This window comes from Galeopterus variegatus, unplaced genomic scaffold (assembly GCF_000696425.1).
Source record: "Galeopterus variegatus unplaced genomic scaffold, G_variegatus-3.0.2 Scaffold866, whole genome shotgun sequence".
Classification (NCBI taxonomy): Eukaryota; Metazoa; Chordata; class Mammalia; order Dermoptera; family Cynocephalidae; genus Galeopterus; species Galeopterus variegatus.
Genome location: NW_007726977.1, coordinates 209,050 through 227,157, shown reverse-complemented (window position 1 = coordinate 227,157; position 18,108 = coordinate 209,050).

Here is an 18,108-nt window from a genome sequence, read left to right as displayed (position 1 = left end):
TCCCCCCGGAGTCTGCGCCGCCCGCCGCTGTCGAGGATCCGGGTGGGGGGCGGGTCTAGGAGCTGCGGGCCCGGGGCGCGGGGTCCCAGGAACCGACGCTAGGCTCCTCTGCGGAGAGCACAGGGGGTCCTCGCGGGCTGGCACCGAGAGCACAGCTGCCTGGGCTGGGGAGCGCTGGAGGCTCGGTGCCTGCCGTCTCCCGGCTCAGGAGTGTCCCTCCCACCGACGGCTCAGCTCGTGTTCCGGAGCTCGAGGCCAGGCAGCGGCGGCGCGGCTTTGGGACCGGGTCCAGGCTCCCGTCACCAGCGGGCGCTTGGAGATCCCCCGGGCTGGCCCCCTCTGCGCGGCCACGGGGAGACTGAGGCTCGGAGAGTCCAGGGACTGGCTCCGGACACCTCGGCGCCCGAACTCAGCGCTTCCGGACTTTTCCGGCCTCTGCCTAGGGCTGGGATTCGCAGGTGAAAGGAAGCGCTCGCTTCACTTTTCTGTCCCGAGAGGGTGAGAATTGGTCGAGGGGGCGCTTGGTTATTGTTGGGGGGAGGATGGGAAGGGAGAAGTTCCGGTGACGCGCTCCCAAGGCCTTTCAGGATGATTTCCAAACCCCAATCGGGGCTGCCCTGCCCACTGCCCACTCCCTACGACAGTCCGTCGTCTTTCAGACGAGGATTCCTAGGCCCAGAAGGGAAGGTGACTTGCCATGGCCTCACAGCGACTTTGCCACTTAGCGGAGCTCAAACCTGCGTCCCTTTAGGACTGCGCTTCCCAGCTGTGTTCCAGAGGTAGCCACTTTCCCATTTTGAGTTCCAGGTTCCTCAACTGTACCGAGCGTTTGGATCTCAAGAGTCCTTCCGTTGCGGATGTTTAGGGAGAGCTGCCCCCACCCCCATCATCTATCTTTGCGTGGCTCGGGGTCCCTCTCTGTATGGTGCAGAGTGGCGCACGGCTTAAAGACGATGCAGGCCAGGCTCCTGCCCTCGCTTGGTAACCTCCTCTTCCAATTCCCCTGGGCCAGGGAGGGCTCCAGGTAGCTCTCAATCCCACCCCCAACCCCCCACCCCCGAGGCAGCCGAGCGGCCCCTTCCCACAGCGGGGAGGGGGAAGCGGCTCAGGGTGGGCGCGTCTTCCGGGGGAGGGGAGGGCAAACCGAGACCGTTTGCTTTATGGGTGTCCGATTTCTGAGTTCCTTTCCTGCCGTCCCCTCGGGCAGGACTCCGTCCTAAGCCGGTACTCCCAGCGGCGCAGCCCCGCTGGCCTCAGTTCGCTCTGTGGCCATTCTTGGGGAGACCTGGGGCCCATCCTTTACCCCTCGCAGGGCCTCAGTTTTCTACTCTGTGAATTGGGGGCTGGAGGGCGTGTGCTGATCTCCGAGACTCCTTCTGCTCTTGGGATTCCGAGCCTTGGTGGCTGCTCCGGAGGCTCCAGTCCGGACACAGCTTTCCGGGGTGTGTGGGGACTGGGGGTGCTGCGGGTGCCGGGTGGAGCCGAGAGTGCTGCGGGAGCGCCAGAGATCCCAAGCGGAGGTTCTGGCCAGAAGCGGGTGGCACGGCTTCGGGGGATGTTAGCCGCGTTCTTCTCGAAAGCTCAGGGCAGGCTCAGCCTGGCCAAGCGTTGGGCAGCTGCCTTCGGAAGAACGAGGCAAAAGCCCAGATCTTCGCTCTGCCGACCCGGGTGTGTGGAAACAGTCGTACGTTTGCTTGACGACCTTCCCCAGCAGAAGAGTGCTCGAGCGAGTGCAGACGGGCTTTACACTCGCTAAGCAAAACTCCTAGCTTCCTTCTTCCAAAGTGAGGAAGTGAAATCCCGGTTGCGTCCTGTTGCTTTTTTCCACAGGATTTTTTTCAAAGTTAAAAAATTTAAAATTTTAACCGGATTATATCATAGGGACCCTTTAATACGAGATTTTGTGGTTCTCTGTATTTCCAAGATTCTGAGATTCGGATTTCCAGATTTTCAATTCTGGACCATTTTTCTAACACGATTCCATAAATCAAAGAATGTGATTCTGTAATTCTAAACCTCCATGACGAGGAATCTAAATTACTTGACTGTGATTATATTCTTGTAACTTTAAGCTTCTGGTCAAAGTCTAAAAGCCTATTCGTTATATTTTAAGATGCTGGGACTTTGTGTCTGACTTTATACATGAAAATATGATGCCACTACTGGGAGCTGCCGCTTCTTTAGTTTTAGATATTTTTTTTTTTCAGTTTTAAGGCATATATTATTTATTTTGAATTCCTGTCCAGGAATGCCTGGTTGGAAGATTTGAGTATTATAAATCCATAGCATTCTTCTTCCTTAATTCCAAAATGTTAGTACTGGACCCACTATTACGTAGCTTTCAGAATCTGATCTAATAATTCATTTAATATTTGTGACTCTATGCTTTAATGATCGGTCCTGTTACTATATGATTCTCTACTTACAAGCTTCACTGACTATGGTTAAAAGTCTTCACATCTCAGATTTTCTGATCCTTGGTGTCTGGTGTCTGTGGCTTCATTCTTCTGGATTCTGATCCCTTTTGTCCAACTTTGTTGCTACCAAGCTACACACCCATGCCCCACATCAAGACTTATCCGGAGATTAGAATTCCCAAGATCGTGATTCTAAAATCTTCATGAACAAAGGACCCCTAAAATTCTACTCCATAAGTGTTTTATTTAAATAATGCATTTCAAAATTCTGTACTTTGAAGATTCTATAAATCCACGATGTAAAATTCGAATTAAACGATTTGATGAGTACCAAAGGTTACAGTTTACCCGTTTGGATCAAACCATACATATAAATTCCCTCGTTGCCAGGGCATTTCCTTGCTTTCCCTTTGCTTCCCTCTTCCTTTCTTGCGTGGGGGCAGGGTGGTCATGATCAAATCCTCCTTCTCTGGCAGGGTGTTCCTTGAGTTTGTGGAGGCACACTGAGAATTATTTCAGAGCTAGGGAGGGTAGGTTCCAGCCCCTTAGAAATTATTCTTCCATTAAGCAGGAGTGGGTTGGTGTTGATGTGGATGGGGCTGGGTGACTTCCATGGGCTTGCTGGTCTTCAGCCCTTCGTGTATCTCCAGCACCGCTTGGAGAAACCTGCCCCAATTGCAGGCCTTTTTATGTGCATTTTGCAAGGAGGAGGAGAGTACTGGCCATCTTGCTTGTAGCTCTTCTGCAACAATACTTCCCTGTAATTTTGAAGGTTTTGAAGTGCCCTCAGAGAGTTTGTAAATGAAAATAAGGGGGATACAAGGACTCGTGGAAAATTCCTCCACATCCCTTGCCCCAGATGCCCCTTCATGCAGATGCAGAGGTAACCAACTCTACTACTTAAGGAAATTTTGGAAATCAGAGCTGGAAGTAGACTAGGCCCAGATTGTGTGAAGGACTTGCTTAAAGTCTTGCAGAGAGGAAGGCACTTGGCTGAGAGAGAAACTCAGGTCTTTGGGCTCTTACTTCTTGCCCCAGTGGCCTCTTCGTCTTTTCCTTTCCGGAGTTCTCAGATGCTCCCTTGTGCTTAATTCCCTGGCCTGGGCCATTCTCCTTACCTAGTAGTGAGGAAACTCCAGGTCTCCAGACTTGCAAATCTGATCCAATAATTTCCTTATCGCAGGAACACAGTGACCTCTGTTTGGGTTATTCAGGGACAATCTCTCTGGGTCAGGGGATTGTATGGCTTCAGAGAACATCAGAGCAAGATACTGCTACAAAGGAGGACTGCGTCACACTCAGCCCTGCCGATGACTACAGACGTCTGTCTGCAGCTGCACCAGTGTCATAAGAGCTCTGACCCCCAAGACCCCCAATCATTTATAACCGGCTCAGTGGCTTTCAGCCTTTGATGCTCTTCTTAGGCCTCAGTTTCCCCATTTGTGAAGCAGGAGATCCCCTATCTGTCTTCTCTTCCATGGAGTCGGATGGAATGGGGGTGGGTGCATTTCTAACCTGCAGTCGTTTTCTTCTTCTTTCACATTGTTTTCAGGGCGAAACTTGGACGTGAAGAAAAGACAAGCCGCTGGGGAAAATTCTAGCCTGTCCCATTCATGGATGGAGATGAGATGCCCCCTTGGAAGAAGTAGCGTTGATTAAAGTAAAACATTTCCCGAGGCCTAGCGGGGGATTTCGAGTCTTTGAGCGTGAACTCTTTCAGCTCCCAGCGCAGCGCCGGGACCCCAGAGGTCGGTGGAGAAGTAGCCCAGCTTCGTGCACTTTCTCGCCATTGGTTCACTCGTCAGCCCTGGGACCGGACGGAGGAACTGGGGTCCAGAAAGCGGAGCCTCCTGCTTCCGATTTCCCGGTTTGCTTGGACCCCGCCACCAGCCGCCCGGTTTACCCCGAGGAAGCATCTCGCGTTTCTCCCCCCTCCCCAATCCCTGTCCCGGATTCCTGTCCCAACCCTATCCGTCCTAGCCGGGCTCAGGGGCACTCCGAGTCGCCGAAGCGGAGAGGGCAGGAGCCTGCTTGGACATCCAGGAGAGGCGGTGAGAAACGGAAGCGCAAGAACTTGTCCCACCTGTGCACAGCCAGTTGGGGACAGAGCCCAGATGGAGCCAGTGGCGACTCTGCCCACACCCTCGGGTTAGCTCCCCACGCTTTCCCCAGCGCTCAACAAGCGTTCCGACCCTAGGACTGAGAAGCGCAGGGCACCATCCGCGTCAGCTCAGACTGAACCGGGCCACCGGATGGGAGGGAACTCCTATGTGACCGTGGACACTGCTGAGAAAGCCGTGACTTTTCAGCCAGGCCAGCGAGGCTCATGTCAGTTAGAATCTGGGAACCTGGGCGCAGGATTGGCCCTCAGGGGGTCATCTGGGTTTCTTGAGCTTGGTTCGAGCTCTGTGCGCGGCTTTGGGACCGCGGGAAGTCCCGAATTTGCAGGGAAGATCGTGGGTGTTCATTTCCGGGGACAGCATCCATGGTTTGCAAGACAATATCAAAAGAGCCGGTGATTGCTCCTCTTCCCCTTTCAAAAGGGAGATGCGCTAGACTGGATCCTAGTTAAACCACCAGAGAGAGGCACAGGAAGAAGGAATGACTTGTCCCTCTTCCCCAGACTAGCCTCTGATTGGACCCTTGACACCTCATCCGTTAGGCACTCGGCCGCCAGGGCGGCTGTCCCCGAAGATTAGTCCGGGCGCCCGAGGAGGGGCCACGGGGCTGGTTAGGTCGCCGGACGACTCCAACCCGCTGGGTGGCTACTTGGTGCCCATGGCGTGAGTCAGTCAGTGGCACGGTGGGGCAGTGGTGCAGGGAGCTGGAAGACACCTGAACCCCGGACTGCTCAGTTCTCCTCTGGCCGCTTTCTTTCTGGCTCCCTCTGCCCCACCCGCCACCGGTCTCTTTCTCTGTCTCAAGGCCTGGGAGTGCGTGTCTCACTCGGTTTCACCATCAGGCTTTTTGCCTTTGTTATAAATATGCGTCCATGTGTCCTTCCTTTCTGGGTGCGTCTCTCCAGAGTCACTCCCGACCCGAGCCAGCAAGCGGAAAGTGAGGGGGCCGGCTGCACACTCCAACCAGGTCTCAACTGCCCATACCAGCGTCTTCCGTCCAGGAGAATGGCACAGAGAGTGGCAAGGCCAGGATAGATGGACATCCACCCAGGAGGACAATGGAACGGGTGGGAGTCGTGATCCTCGGCCTTTCTGCCGAAGTTCCTGTCGCGGCCCTCAGCTCCCTCCGCTCTGCATAGCCTGGCTGGGGGAGGGGAGGGACACAGGTTTACCTGGCACCAGCTTTCTCTACAGGTCCGAGGCTCCACACGGTTCTCCCCAGCAGGCGCTCCTGCTGCCTGTCTCTGCACAAAGCCGGGTGACTCGGCTGCTGAAAGGCCTTCAGTGTTCCCCATCATTCACCTGCAAGATCAAATGCACTTTCCTGGACCTAGTATTCAGGTCCCTCCCTATGCAATGCGGCTTTTCCCCAACTCTCCTCTGAGGATGCTTCCCCATCTTCTGTTGCCCTGCATATGCTGCTCATACCCTCAGCCTAGAAAAGCTGGCCCCCTCCCCTCCTCAGCTCAAGTGTCTCCTCCTGCAGGGAGTCCTCCCTGATCTACCTGGAGTAGGTCAAACACTACCTTTTAGGGCCAGCCACAGGTTGTTTGGATTTTAGTGCTTGTCACACGTTTTGTGGTGTAATTATTTGGTTATGTGACTGTATCCTCATTTCTCTGGGAGCTCCTCGAAGGGGGGAAATGTGGGTTTGTGTCACCGGGCACCCAGGTCACCAGCACAGGGCATAAGGTGGCCTTCGTGTGAGAGCCTGTAATTCAGAGTCACCCAGTCTTGGATCAGTTCCTGTTTTTGCCTCTTCCTGGCTGTGCAACCTTGGGCCAGTAATTTATCTACTCAACTTTTCAATCTATAAAATGGGGATAATACTAATGTAAGAGAATTGTGAAGGTTAACAATATTAACTTACACGTACATAATTATTCTATATGCAGACACTGCTTTAATCATTTTACACACCCCCTACAATACTTTATTACGAAAAGCAGGGTCCCAGTAATTAGCTATTGAAGGAATCATATTAATGCCCTCCAAAAGCCTCTGCAGGCTCCTGTTACTTCCGTTTTCAAAGTTCTAGCCCTTTCATCGATTTCCTACTGTATTCCTATATCTGGTTTGTGCAGCTGCCGCTGACCGTTGGGGGCATCGGCTGACTGGAGATGATCGACATCGGCTTTACCCAATGAATAAGCAAGACCGGCCAAGCGCAGGTAAGCAGCTCCACCTCTTTCCCCAGGTTCACTTTGCTAACTTGCCTCCTAGAACTTACTCCTCCCTTGGGAACTGGGTTTCTAGAATTCGTCATCTATGGTATTAAAATAACCTAAACGGACCTACAGTAGCGGACGATTTCCGCTAACAGAAGAAAAAGGAGTGTTCCTCACACCACACCCGAGACCCGCTGAGCGTTTTATCAACGACTTCTGAGAAGTCACAGAGGCGAGCTGCCTGAGCCGGCGCTGACCGCGCCAAGGGGCTGCTGCTGGTAACTGGCAGACTCAAGCGTGGAATAGTGCTGGGTTGGGAGGCTCAGCCAAAACCAACAAGAAGACATTTAAAAAACTGTTATGAAAACATTGTAACATTACGAGAGGCAAGGAAGAAAGAAGTCACCCACATGCCAATTACCTATAATTCATCTACTAGGTTTTTCTGTTCTGTTTTTTCTCCTTTGTGTTCTTATGCATATATGTGCATGTTTACGTGGGTGTAACCATAGAGTACGTACAATTCTGTAGGCTTTGTACACAGTGCATTTGCATTATTTGTAAACATAGCTACGTGTTACTCTTCACTTCTTGTTTTTTATCTGTAATTGTGAATGAAATGGTCTAGTGTTGATTTAACCCTTTAATGGTAGCTGGGCAATTAGATAATTTCCAGTATCTTTGATATAGGTGATGCTGCTATGAATGTGTTTCTATAGAGAGCTTTTTTATTTCTTTTGAAATATCCTTAAGACATTTTCCTAAGAGCTAGGTTTATGGGGCCACAAACATTTTTATGGTTCTTAATATAGTGTTACCAGATTATCTCCAAGGATATCTTATAACTCACCACAATCAAGATTGTCAACGTATCTATCACGCCTACAATTTCCTCATGCCCCTTTGGGACCAAATCACCGCCCCCATCTATAAGCAATCACTGATCTATTTTATGTCACTATAGACCAGTTTACCTTTTATAGAATTTTACATAAATTAATGCAGCATAGTCTTTTTTGTCTGACTGCTTTTATTCAGCCTATTTTCATATTCATCTATGTTGTGATATTAATAGTCTATATTCCTTTCTGTTGCTAAATAGTATTCCATTAAATGGATATATCACAAGTTAAGTGTTGGCTAGGGCTGCAATCATCTCAAGGTTGATTGGGCCTACAGAATCTCCTTCCAGCTCACTTACCTGGTTGTTGGCATACCTCAGTTCTTCATCATGTGGACCTCTCCATAGGCTGCCTGAGTTATCCTCACAACGTGGCAGCCGGTGGTCTGAGAAAGAAAGCCAGTGAGAACCTAAGATGGAAGCCACGGTCTTTCTGTAGTCTAATCTTAGGAGCTGCATCCTATCACTTTTATTCATACTCCATTTGTTAGAGATGAGTCACTATGTCCAGCCCATATTCAAGGGGAAGGGATTAATTACATAGAGTGTGAATATCAGGAGGTGGGAATCCTTGGGGGCCATCTTGGAAGCTACTTACTATGGTTTTGAGCTTCTTTTCATGAGCTTATTTGCCATCTGTATCTCTTCTTTGGTGAAGTGTCTTTGGTGAAATTTTTTGCCAACTTTTTATTGTCTTAGTCTTCTTGTTGAATTCGTAAGAATCCTTTTACCAGTCCTTTGTCACATATATGTTTTGCAAATATTTTTTCCCATTTTGTGGCTTGTCTTTTTTATTATTGTAACAGTGTCTTTTGAAGAGCAAATGTAAATTTTGATGAAGTCCAACTTATTGAATTTTTATTTTATAGTTGGTGCTTTTTGTGCCTTATTTAAGAAATCTTTGCCTAACCCAAAGTAACTAAAATATTCTGTGTTGTTTTCTAGAAGTTATAGCTCTTACATTTAGGTTAATGATGTATTTTGAGTTCATTCTTTTATATGGTGTAAGGAAAGGATAGATGTTCCTTTGGGTTTCAATATGGCTATCCATTTGCTCCAGAACCATTTCTTGAAAAAAAATGATCATTTACCATTGAAGTCTCTTGGTACTCTTGGTGAAAATCAATTGTTTTTTGTTATTTTTTCCCGCACTTATATTGGATAGTTGATTTTTTTTTAGATAAATCAGAGGGAATTTATTAGGAGAATTGGCTTACGTGATTATGGAAGCTGAGAATTCTCATGATAGGCCATCTGCAAGCTGGAGACCCTGGGATGCTGGTAGCGTGGCTCAGTCCAAGTCTGAAAGCCTCAGAACCAGGGAAGCTGATGGTGTAATTCTCAGTTTGAGGACAAAGATCTGAGAGCCCATGGGTGCTGCTGGTGTAAGTCCTGGTACCCAAAGGCTGAAGAACCTGGAGTTCTGATGTCCACAGACAGGAGAGAAGGGTGTATCCCAGCCCCAGAGTAGAGAGATACACTTGCCTTTTCCACTCTGATTTTTAAAAAAGTAATATATCTGTATTATTAAGCATGTATATTGTATCATTGATGAACTTGATTTCCTTTTTCTAAAAATTTTGATTTACTTTAAAGATTTTGTGTAGGTCATATGTTTCAATATTTTCCTTTGTAATTTCTTCTGTTGATTCAATTAATAGGAAATCATTACTTGGTCATAGCTGGGATAAATACGTTATTTTGCTCTTTGATCATTTTTACAAAATTTGAAAACTATCTTATTTATTTATTTATTTATTTATTTAAAAGATGACCGGTAAGGGGATCTTAACCCTTGACTTGGTGGTGTCAGCACCATGCTCTCCCAAGTGAGCTAACTGACCATCACTATATAAGGATCCGAACCCTTAGCCTTGGTGTTATCAGCACCACACTCTCCCAAGTGAGACATGGGCTGGCCCTAAAAACTATTTGTAAACAGAAAACTAATTGAGTCCCATTATACAAATTTGGGGAAGTGAGATTTGCCATCTGTATATCTCATTTATTTGTTTTTTGCTATTATGACTAATGCTGCTATTTCTGTATAGGTTTTTGTGTGGACACATATTTTAGTTTTCTTGTATATACACCTAGGAGTAGGATTGCTGGGTAACTCTATGTTTGTCATTTTAAATAATTGCCAGACTGTTTTCCACAGCAACTCCATCATCTTACATTTCTACTAGCAATGTATGAGGGTCCTAATTTCTCCATATCCTCTCCAACACTTGTTATTCTCTGTTATTTTGATTTTTAGCCATTCTAGTGTGTGAGGTGGTAATCTATTGTGGTTTTGATTTGCATTTCCCTAATGACTAATGATGTTGAGCATCTTTTCATATTGCTTATCTACTTTGGAGAAATGTCTTTCAAATTCTTTGCCCATTTTTAAATTGCGTAATTGTCTTTTTTACTGTTGAGTTCTAAGAATTCTTTCTTTTTTTTGGCAGCTGGCCAGTAAGGGGATCTGAACCCTTGACCTTGGTGTTATAACACTGTGCTCTAACCAAGTGAGCTAACTGGCCAGCTTGAGTTCTAAGAATTCTTTGTATATTCTGGATACAAGTCCTTTTCAGGTATATGATTTTCTCCCATTCTATGGGTTGTCTTTTCATTTTCTTTCATGCTTCTCTGGAGCACAGAAGTTTTGAATTTTGATGCAGTCCAATATATCTGTTTTTTTCTTTGTTGCTTGTGCTTTTAGTATCATATTTAAGAAACCATTGCCTATTCCAAGGCCACGAAGATTTACTCCTATGTTTTCTTCTAAGAGTTTCATAGTTTTGCTCTTACATTAAGGTTTATAATCTATTTTGAGTCAATTTTTGTATATGGTGTGAGGTGGGGGTTTAGCTTCATTCTTTTTTTTTTTTTTTTTTTTTTTCCCCTTTTTTTTTTTTTTTCGTGACCAGCAACGGATCGCAACCCTCAGTGTCGTGCCCGTACCGGACTGGGACCGGCAACGGGATCGCAACCCTCGGTGTTGCACCTGCACCTCGCTCAGCTCAGTATGTGGGATCTGAACCCTCGGCGGGAGCGCCGCCGCACTCCCAAGCAGCGCACTGTAGCAGTGCACCACCGGGCTGGCCCTAGCTTCATTCTTTTGCATATGGATATCTAGTTGGATCAGCATTTGTTGAAAAGACTATTCTTTCCCCATTGGATTGTTTTGGCACCCTCATCAAAAATCATGTGATCATAAGTGTAAGGATATATTTATGGACTCTCAATTCTATTTCATTGATCTATAAGTCTGGTCTTATACCAGTATCACAGTGCCTTAATTACTGTAGCTTTGTAGTAAATTTTGAAATCAGGAAGTGTGAGTCCTCCAACTTTGCTCTTCTTTTTTAAGATTGTTTTGGTTATTCTATGTCCCTTGCATTCTCATATGAATTTTAGGATGAGCTTGTCAATTTCTGCTAATAAAAAAAGGCAATAGAGATTTTGATAGGGATTATGTTAGATTTGTCAATCAGTTTGGGTAGTACTACTATCTTAATAATATTGTCTTTTGATTCACAAACATGGAATGTCTTTCCATTTATTAGGTCTTCTTTAATATCTTTCAGCTATGGTTTATAGTTTCCAGTGGGCAAGTCTTGCAATTCTTTTGTTAAATTTATTTCTTGGGAGCACTTATTCTATTTTATGGAATAATGTCTTGCCTTATTCTAGAACTGCAATAAAGTCAATCTAGATCTTTAAAAAGTTTTTATTTCTAAGTATTTTATTCTTTTTGATGCTGTTATAAATGGCATTGTTTTTAAAATTTCATTTTAATTGTTCATTGGTAGCATATAGAAATGCAATTGATTTTTGTATATTGATCTTGTATCCCTTAACCTTATTGAACTCGTTTATTAGTTCTAATAGGTTTTTTGTTTTGTGGATTCATTAGGATTTTTATATACAAGACCTTCATATCATCTGTAAAGAGAGATAGTTTTACTTTTCCTTTCTAATCAGGATGGCTTTTATTGGCTTTTCTTGCCTAATTGCTCTGGCTAGAAACTTCAATACAATGTTGAATAGAAGTGGGGAGAGCACACACCCTTTTCTTGTTCTTGATCTTAGGGAAGGCATTTGGTCTTTCACCATTAAGTATAATGTTGGCAGTGTTTTTTCTTAGATGTCCTTTTTCAGGTTGAGGAAATTCCCTTCTATTCCTAGTTTGTTGAGTGTTTTTATCACGAAACGGAGTTGGATCTTATCAAATGCTTTTTCTGCCTCTATTGAGATGATCACATGGTTTTTGTCCTTTATTTGATTAATATGGTATATTACTTTGATTTTCATATGCAGTGCCAACCTTACATTCCTGGGATAAATAAATATCACTTGGTCATGGTGTATAATCCTTTTCATATGTTGTTGGATTAAATTTGCTAGCATTTTATTGAGGATTTTGCATCTATATTCATAAGAGATATTGGTCTGTACTTTTCTTGTGATGTCTGTCTGGTTTGGTATCAGGATAATACTAGCCTCATAGAACGACTCGTGAGGTGTTCTATCTTCTTCTGTCTTATTGGAAGGGTTTTTGAAGTACTGGTGTTAATTTCTCTTTGAAAATTTGGTAGAACTTTCCAGTGAATCCATCTGGGCCTGGACATTCTTCGTGGGAAGTTATTTGATTACATATCAATCTCTTGTAGAGCTATTCAGGTGTTTTTTTTTTTTTTCTCCTCAACTCAGTTTTGGTAGTTTGTGTCTTTCTAGGAATTTGCCCATTTCATCTAGGTTATCTATATTGTTGGCATAAGATTGTTTATAGTGTCTTCTTATAATCCTTTTTATTTCTGTAAGGTTAGTAATAATATTCCCTCTTTCATTCACGATTTTAGTAATTTGAGTCATTTTTCTTTTTTTGTCTTCATTAATCCAAGTAAAGGTTTGTAATTTTTGTTGATCTTTTTAAAGAATGAACTTTAGGTTTCATTTATTCTCTCTATTGTTTATCTATTCTTTTTTTTTTTTTTTTTAAAGATGACTGGTAAGGGGATCTTAACCCTTGACTTGGTGTTGTCAGCACCACGCTCACCCAGTGAGCTAACCGGCCATCCCTATATGGGATCCGAACCCGGGGCCTTGGTGTTATCAGCACCGCACTCTCCCGAGTGAGCCACAAGCCGGCCCCTTGTTTATCTATCCTTTATTTCATTTGTTTCCACTTTAATTTTTGTTATTTCCTTCCTTCTGCTTCCTTTGAATTTAGTTTCTTTTTCTTTTTTAGTTTCTTGAGATGAAAGTTTGAGATTGGTTTGAGATGAATTTTTAAAAAAATCAATAGAATTTCTTTTTTAGAATAGTCTTAGGCTTACAGATGAATTAAGCAGGTAATACAGAGAGTTCATGTATTCTCTTCCCTCTTCACAGAGTTTCCCCTATATTATCATCTTACATTACAGTAGTACATTTGTTACAACTGATGAACCAATTGTGGTTATTAACTGAAATCCATAATTTACATTAGGGTTCATTCTCTGTTGTACAGTTCCATGGGTTTTGAGAAATACATAATGTCATGTATGTCTTTTTATTTAATATAGGCTGCCTTGGATTGAGTGTCCTCCCAAAACTTCACCCCCACTGTGACAGTGTTAAGAGGGTGGGAAATCCTATTACAGTAATTGAAAGGTGGGGCCTTGAAGAGGTGATCAGATTGCAGGACTATGCCATAGTGAATGGATTAATAATGGTGGTCACGGGCATGGTTTGGAGGGCTTTAAAAAGAGAGTGAAAGAGGAGGTTAGTCTCTCTCTCTCTGTCCACCATCTTGCAATGTGAGGGGTCACTATTGCTACCACCAGATGTGTTCTTTGAGCTTCCCAGACTCAGAAACTGTAAGCAATAAATATTGTTTTCTTTATAAAATACCCAGTTCCATATATTTTGTTATAAGCAACAGAAATGGCCAAATACATAGGCATTTACAGCTATAAATTTTGCTCTCAGCACTGCTTTATCTGCATCACATTTAATTCTATTGATCTGTGTGTCTAGCCTTATGCCAATACCACACTATCTTGAGTACTGTAGCTTTGTAGTAAGTTTTGAAATCAGGAAATGTGAGTATTCCAACTTTATTCTTTTTCTTCAAGATTGTTTTGGTTATTGTGGGTCCCTTGCATTTTCATATCAATTTGGGATCAGCTTGTCAATTTCTGCAAAAAAAGAGAGAAGCAACATAAGTTTTGGTATGTTGTGTTTTCATTTTCATTCATCTCAAAGTATTTTTTAAATTTCTCCTGTGACTTCTTTTTTGACCCATTGATTATTTAGGAGTATGTTGTTTAATTTTCCCTTATTTGTGAATTTCCCAAACTTTCTTCTGTTTTGGTTTCTAATTTAATTCCATGGTAGTCAGAGAATATACATTGTATGATTTCAATCCTTTAAAATTTATTGAAGCTTATTTTATGTTCTAACATAAAGGTCTGTCCTGGAGAATATTCCATGTGCACTTGAGAATGTGTATTCTGCTGTTGTTGGGTGAAATGTTCTATGGGTGTCTGTTAGGTCTAGTTTGTGTTTACTGTTGTCAAGTCTTTCATTTCTTTGTTGATCTCCTGCCTAGTTGCTCTATTGTAATGGTCCTTCAAATAGTCTCCCTGAACCTACTCTTTCCCCTCTCTTATTCAATCTCCATAATGATCTTCTAGAAATTCAAATTTGATCATTTGTTATTCACTATTTGATCCTCAGAACCTAGCAGAGAGCCTGGCGCACATTAAACTCTTAATTACTATTTGATGACTGAGTGAAAGAATGAATGAAAGGCTGAAAAGAGAGGTTAAGCACAGGGAGGAAGGGATGTGTCAGTGGGAAGGCAGTGACCACATCCTTTTCCTTCTTTCTTTTTTCCTGGGCTACCCACCAAATACAGGATACCCTGAACTGGTCATGAGGAAATGCAGACAGTAGGAACAGGGTAGATGGGGAAGTGTATTGGTGGAGAATATAATCTCTGCTCTTGGTGCCAGTAACCTGGAACCAGGACAGTAAGATCACCCAAGTAGCAGAATTGACCCATCTGAGCTTAAAATTGCCTTGGAGTAGTGTTAGATATAAGAAAATTGGAGAGAAGAAGGAATAAAAGAGCAAAGAATTTAAAAAGTGGACAGAAGTAAAGAATTACAGAACTTGAAGAAATTATTGTTCAGAACAAGCTAGTCGTTTTTAAACCACTGTTGCAATTTTGCTGGTGGATGGAGCTTTTATTTTGCTGATGGTTTTAGGAAACTGAACATTTGTTTGGCAATACATCTGTATCGGGCTTTGTAATAGAAGCTATACGTATGTTACTTCATTTAATAAATCCTCAGAGCAGTCTTATTTCACAGATTTAGAAATTGAGATATGAATATTTAAGTAAAACTTGCCCAAAGCCATACACTTGAGATGAATTTCAACCTCCCAAGCCCTGCTACCCCCCACCGCATTTCCCACCAAAGCCTGTGGTCTTTTGTTGCAGCACCCTAGTATATTCACACGTTATTACACATTTAACTCTGCCATGTGGGGTTCCATAAGACTCTTCTTATAAGTTCTAGTGGGCAGTAGGAAGTGCAGATCCTCCAATGTCTTGGGTCTCTTGTGGCAGCCTGGGTTCTCTTTGGAGGTTAGCTGTTTTGTGAAACCTTCCTCCTTGCCTAAGTCTAACAGACTGGAGTGGCTTGTGCTGGCCTCAGTCAGTGAAAGGAGAGTGGGTCTTTTCTTCTGGCTGCCTCCATGCATGCTTTCTGCCCCATAATGGATGAGTCACTTGTGGCTGGGCCCAATCCCTGATACCACACCCCTAGACACAATAAATCTTGAATATGAAGCTGTTTCAAGTTTTAGCTCCAAGTAGTGACTGGGTATGGGCAGGTATACTCTCCTCTCCAGACACAGTTTCTTCAGCTCTAGAATTGAGAGGGAAGGTTTGGTTGGCTAGATTAGTAGTTCTTACCCCATGGAAGTGAAGATTGCAAAGTATGCTTTAGTCCATATGAACACTAGGCATTGTCTATTGATTAAATCATTCATAGGTCTTGCATATACACACACAGACACACACACAGACACACACACACACACAATTGGTCCTCTGTATCTGCTGTTCTGCATCCAGGGATTCAAGCAACTACAGATGGAAAATGTTTGAAAAAATTTTTTAAAAACAACAATAAAACATAATACAAATAAAAAATATAGTATAACAACAATTTTCATGGCATATACATTGTATTAGGCATTATAAGTATCTAGAGATGAGTTAAAATATATAGGAGGATGTACGTAGGTTATATGCCAATATAATGCCATTATATATAAGGGACTTGGGCATCAGTGGCTTTTGGTATTCATGGGGTTTCCTGGAACAAATCCCCTGAGGATGAAGAGGGATGACTGTGATAATACAAATCTTTCTATGAACTTTTTGAACTACCCTTGTGTGCGTATGTATACACTCACACACACTCGTAACCACTTTCCAAATATATGTCAAGCTGTGTAATAAATAAAATGCAAACTCATTTAAAGATGGTACTGAAGTTTTGGTCATCTTTTTGGACATACAGTTTCTCAATCAATGTTTACTAAAAAGTATACCTACCTTAACATGTATGCATACATATTGTGAGGGCTGTGGAATGTATAGCTGTTAAAAGAGTATCCTTACACTGAAAACGATTGAGAAGCGTTAAGACATTCCCCAAGGTCTCTTCTAGCCTGATGGAGTAATATTACAAATATTTAATATTAAGTATCCAGCACACCAGGGGATATTGATCAATCAGAATTTATGTGCCTAACTGGGGGCCAATCAGAATGGAAGCCTGTTAGGACCAGCCCCCTGCCATGCTGGGCATTTTTTTTTTTTTTTTGGTTGCAGGATCTTGAGGGTGGTCTGGGGAGTCCCAAAGGAAGGGCCAAGATAACTAGGGCAGCTGGGGGAAAGGGTATGGGTGGGGGTCAGAGTGTGGGCAGTGGCTATTTTTCTGTGGGCATGGTAGTATTTCAGTACCTCAATGTTCAGTGATTACATGTAGGCCATCCTTCCAGCTGTTACACTGGGATGGCATATGATGCCTGTGGCACAGGCTTGGCCTCTTGCCTCCTGTACAGCTGATTTTCCATGGCCACAAGCCCACCTGGTATTAGTTTCTGCCCAAAATTTGACTTTAAAATGCTCCACTGCGCAGGGTACTTTTCCATCTAGGTGGTAAACTAGTGAGCCTCCAAATCGGGTTTTGATGAAATGAGTTCATCTTTTCCTCTCTGCCTGTGTACTTCTGCCTATGTAAAGAAAAGGAGGTCAAATTTGGGGTCAGGAGTCCAGTTCTGGGTTCACATCTCAGCTGTGCTGCTGTTTTCCTGTATGCCTCTGGGCAAATCACTTCATCCCTGTGTCTTCAGTTTCGAGGTCAGTAAGACAGGATGGTGACTTCTGCCCTCATAGGGCTCTGGTGAGGTTTAAGTGAGAGAAAGAAGGGGAAGTGCTTTGCAAACTGTAGAGCACTGTACACACATGAGCAGTTCTCTGTTCTGTAGACTAAAGGATCCACTGCTCAGAATGTTGCTTGTCTGCTTCTGATTAACTCAGGAGTTACACATCTGCCATTTGTTTAGAATGTTCCCTGATTATTCTCAAATGTGATCATGATAGAACTTCAGCTTTTTATGGGGAGGGGGAACGGGAGGGGAGCTGCATAAAGTGCAATCATTACCCCTAACCCTACAGAATCACACACAGTCAGAGCTGAAATGGGCTGCTAGAGAGTACCCAATCCACCTCCCTCTGTTTATAGGTGGAATCACTGAGGTCCAGAGAGGGCCATTGAGTAGCCCAAGGCCACATGGTTAGTTACTGATGGAGCCAGAACCAGGTCTTCTGATTCCCAGCTCTTTTCCTCACCCAGGTAATATGTCTTGTAGCAAACCATTCATTCAAATGCATGCCTTCATTCATTCAGCAGCATCTATTGAGTCCCTGCCCAGTGCTGCTTCTGTGCTGACCCTTTTGAGATACCAGTCAGTGTAGTTCTGCTCTCAGATGACTCTGGGTGGAGGATGTTCTTTCAGAGTCCCAAGGGAGTAACAGATGAAGTACTGTCTGTATAACTTTGGCAACCTCATTTGGGGGTGAAGCTGGTTTTTGAGAACAATCATAAAATGTGGTGATGAAGCTCAGGGATGCTGAGCTAACACCAGTGAACAACCAAGCATCCTCACTCCCCTGTCTTATTTAATTTTTAAAACCATCTCATGTTGCAAATGGGGAAGTTGAAGCTCAGAGAAGGGATATGGCCAGGGTCACGGAGCTGGAAAGTGCCAGAGTCACTTTGTTAGAAAAAGGGTTGTGATTCCAGGGCTTTGTAGGTCTTGTGAACTGACTCAATTCAGGAAAAAAGAGCATGGCCTCGGGTGCTTAGAAGACCTGGGTTCAAATCCCACTATGCCAAATTCCCAGTAGTGCAAATTGGGCAAGTTACTGATGTGGAGACTACATT